The sequence below is a fragment of the Capricornis sumatraensis genome, chromosome 13 (genome assembly GCF_032405125.1).
Source record: "Capricornis sumatraensis isolate serow.1 chromosome 13, serow.2, whole genome shotgun sequence".
Lineage (NCBI taxonomy): Eukaryota > Metazoa > Chordata > Mammalia > Artiodactyla > Bovidae > Capricornis > Capricornis sumatraensis.
Genome location: NC_091081.1, coordinates 87819740 through 87823924, shown reverse-complemented (window position 1 = coordinate 87823924; position 4185 = coordinate 87819740). Strand labels below are relative to the sequence as shown.

The window sequence follows — 4185 nt, the reverse complement described above, 5'->3', positions numbered from 1 at the left end:
ATTTTTGTTCTACTTTCGAGAGTTTTTCAGTTTTTTCCCTGAAATTCTCCACTGATTTTTACAGTTTTTAATGTTCTATTTTTCCAAGAACTCTTTACTGTTCTCCAGTTGTTCATTTTATAGCATTCCTTTTACCGTGAATGTAATATATTTTCTTCTGTCTCTGAGAGTATTATAGTGTTAAGAATTTTTTTTCCTCCTTGTGGTCTCTTTCTAAGGTTCTTTTAACTGCTCATGATTTTAGCTTCAGTCTTCCATGTTGGAAACCTTCCTTGACTATTGCATTATCCTTCATCATCCTTCCTAATTAAGAATGACACCTGAAAAGCAAATTGGCAGCTCCAGTGAAGTGAGAGGGATGTCAGAGATCGTAGTCTGGTGAGCTCTCTGTAGAGTGACTGCACGGGTGACCTCGCGTGTCAGTGCCAGAAGGTCTTGTCTCTGGCATGGTCCGTTCTGGGGAAGAGCCCTCCTGTCTCCTGTCAGGGCAGGGTGGGCGCAGGAGTAGACACTGGAAGCGCAGGTTCCAGCAGCCGCTTGGGAAGGGGCAGTTGGGGCGGTGGCGGGGCGCCTCACATTCAGAAATGCTGCTTCTTACTGTGTTCCTCTTGGTCTAGAGCCTCAGCTCTGCCCTCCTCTGTGTGTAGCGTTCTCCATCCTCTCCCCAGTGTGTCTGACTTCAGAGTCTCTCTGCTTTAGTTTGTCCCAAGAATAAATCCTTTGCTGCTTCTAGGGATGGGGGAAAGTGTCTGCAGGTCTGGACTCTCGAAGTAAGGCTTTCAAACCAACCCCCTTGTATGAATCAATATCTAATTTCTTTGAAATGTCTTCATCATGGCTTCCATCTGTAAATTATGGAGAATTGATAAGAGGACCTAAAAATCTTGCTGTGTTCCTGTTGGTGTGTCACTGAGAGTGGGAAAGACATTGCCATAAGCCTGGAGAGTAATTATAAAACATATGCGAATCAGGGTCAGAACCTTAAGGAAATGCTTCACTGCGAGTTCAGGAGGCTTAAACAGTGACAAAACAGTGACAGTTAAAGCATCTGGTGGAGCCAGGATAAATACATTGAATCCTCACGTTAGACAGTTAGAGCGTTTATTACTGTAAGTGTATCATAAACAGTCTTATTTTTATATACTTATGTTAATGCATTTCTTCCAAGGATTTTGTTTCAGTGCTTGGTTTGGCAGAACGTGTACTAAAATTGGAACTTAGAGAAGAATAGCATGGCTTATGTGCAAGGATGACAAGTAAATTTCTGCTATATTTCACATTTTCAAAAAATTAACTCAAAATTTACCAAGGGCCTAACCATATATCAGTTTTCATTCCAATCCCAAAGAAAGGCAGTGCCAAAGAATGCTCAAACTACCACACAATTGCACTCATCTCACACACTAGTAAAGTGATGCTCAAAATTCTCCAAGCCAGGCTTCAGCAATACATGAACCGTGAACTTCCAGATGTTCAAGCTGGTTTTAGAAAAGGCAGAGGAACCAGGGATTAAATTGCCAACATCCGTTGGATCATGGAAAAAGCAAGAGAGTTCCAGAAAAATGTCTATTTTTGCTTTATTGACTATGCCAAAGCCTTTGACTGTGTAGATCACAATAAACTGTGGAAAATTCTGAAAGAGATGGGAATACCAGACCACCTGACCTGCCTCTTGAGAAACCTATAAGCAGGTCAGGAAGCAACAGTTAGACCTAGACATGGGACAACAGACTGGTTCCAAATAGGAAAAGGTGTACTTCAAGGCTCTATATTGTTACCCTGCTTATTTAACTTCTATGCAGAGTACATCATGAGAAACGCTGGACTGGAAGAAGCACAAGCTGGAATCAAGATTGCCAGGAGAAATATCAATAACCTCAGATATGCAGATGACACCACCTTATGGCAGAAAGTGAAGAGGAACTAAAAAGCCTCTTGATGAAAGTGAAAGTGGAGAGTGACAAAGTTGGCTTAAAGCTCACCATTCAGAAAACTAAGATCATGGCATCTGGTCCCATCACTTCATGGGAAATAGATGGGGAAACAGTGGCAGACTTTATTTTTTGGGGGCTCCAAAATCACTGCAGATGGTGACTGCAGCCATGAAATTAAAAGATGCTTACTCCTTGGAAGAAAAGTTATGACCAACCTAGATAGTATATTCAAAAGCAGAGACATTACTTTGCCAATAAAGGTCCGTTTAGGCAAGGCTATGGTTTTTCCAGTGGTCATGTATGGATGTGAGAGTTGGACTGTGAAGAAGGCTGAGTGCCGAAGAATTGATGCTTTTGAACTGTGGTGTTGGAGAAGACTCTTGAGAGTCCCTTGGACTGCAAGGAGATCCATCCAGTCCATTCTGAAGGAGATCAGCCCTGGGTGTTCTATGGAGGGAATGATGCTAAAGCTGAAACTCCAGTACTTTGACCACCTCATGCGAAGAGCTGACTCACTGGAAAAGACTCTGATGCTGGGAGGGATTGGGGGCAGGAGGAGAAGGGGACGACAGAGGCTGAGATGGCTGGATGGCATCACAGACTCGATGGACGTGAGTTTGAGTGGACTCTGGGAGATGGTGATGGACAGGGAGGCCTGGCGTGCTGTGATTCCTGTGGTCACAAAGAGTCGGACATGACTGAGCGACTGAACTGAATTGAACTGAACTAACCATATAGGTTAAAACTATAAAACTCTTAAGAGAAAACTTTATGATCTTGGATTTACAGTGATTTCTTGGGTTTGATACCAAAAGCATTGATGACAATGAAAAAGGGATAATTGGACTTCATCAAAATTTTAATGATGAAAGTTTTAATTTTAACTTGGGGCACAATAGACAGAGTAAAAAGGCAGCCCACTGAATGGGACAAAATATTTACAAATCATGTATCTGATAATGGATTGCTATTCAGACTATATAAAGCACACCTGCAACTCAACAACAACAAAAATCAATCTGATTAAAAAATGGACAAAAGACTTGAATAAACATTTCTCTGAGGAAGGCATACTAATGTTCAGTAAGCACATGAAAAGATGCTTAACCTTAGGAAGCATTAGAGAAATACAAATCAAGACCAAAAAGAGATACCACTTCACATCCCTCAGAATGATTGGGGTTTTTTTTTAATATATAAAAAAGGAAAATAAGGAAAGAACAAGAGCTGCTGACGATATAGAAATGTTGGACCCTTGTGCAATGTGGATGGGAATGTGAAAATTATCCTGCAGCAGTGGAAAATAGTGTGATGACTCTTCAAAAAATGAAATACCGGATTATTATATGATCCAACAATTTCACTTCTGGAAGTATACCCGAGAGACATGAAGACAGAGTTCAAAGAGATAGTTGTACATGCCTATTTATGGTAGCATTATTCACAGTTGCCGAAAGGTAGAAGCAACCCAGGTGTCCATCAAGGGATGAATGGATGAAAGAATGTGGCTATATCCACTCAGTGGAATATTCTTCACCTTAAAGAGGCAGGGAATTCTGACACATATAGCAACATAGATGAAGCTTAGGCAATATGTTAAGTGAGATAAACTGAAGTTCAAAAGGACAAATACTGCACGATTCCACTTCAAGTTCCTAGAGTAGTCAGATTGACAGAGATAGAAAGTAGAACGGTGGTTCCCAGGGCTTGAAGTGGAAAGACTGGGGGGTAGCTTTCAATGGGCCCAGAGCTTCAGTTTGGGAAGATGAAAAGACTTTTGGAGACAGACTGTGGTCATGTCTGTACAGCAAGGTGAGTGTGCTTAACACTTTGAAAGAGATCTGCCTTAGGCTGATGGAGCCTGGAGCTCGGCTTTAATAAGGAAAGAAGAAGCTGGTGATGATAGGGACTTTTACACTTTGGACAGTGAACCAAACACTTTTAAAAGGTAAAAGTGGTAAAGTTTTATGGTAAAATTGTAAAAGTTTGTGTGCGCATGCACCGAGATTTAAAAAATTTCAAGTCAGGAATAGCCATTAAAAAGAAAACATTTGCGTTCCCAGGTATTTCATCTTGCTCAGATGTTCAAAACTATCTTGAGTACCTTCTCTCTCTTACTTTTCTTCATGACAAAGTTTTCTGTCTTCACCCATCGCTTCCTCTTTCCTAAATGCACAGAGACCTGTCTTCCCTCCTTCCCTGAGGCATCACATCTTCCTCCTCATCCAGTTCCCTCACACAGCGGCCAGGC

The 4185-nt window shown here is 41.4% G+C and overlaps 1 non-coding gene across 1 annotated transcript; it reads left to right on the top strand.

Moving 5' to 3' along the window:
- Positions 1-1180: 1180 nt before the first annotated feature.
- On the top strand, positions 1181-1284 carry LOC138090024 (U6 spliceosomal RNA). The gene has a single exon (XR_011145849.1). It is a non-coding gene; the product is annotated as a U6 spliceosomal RNA (small nuclear RNA).
- Positions 1285-4185: the final 2901 nt, after the last annotated feature.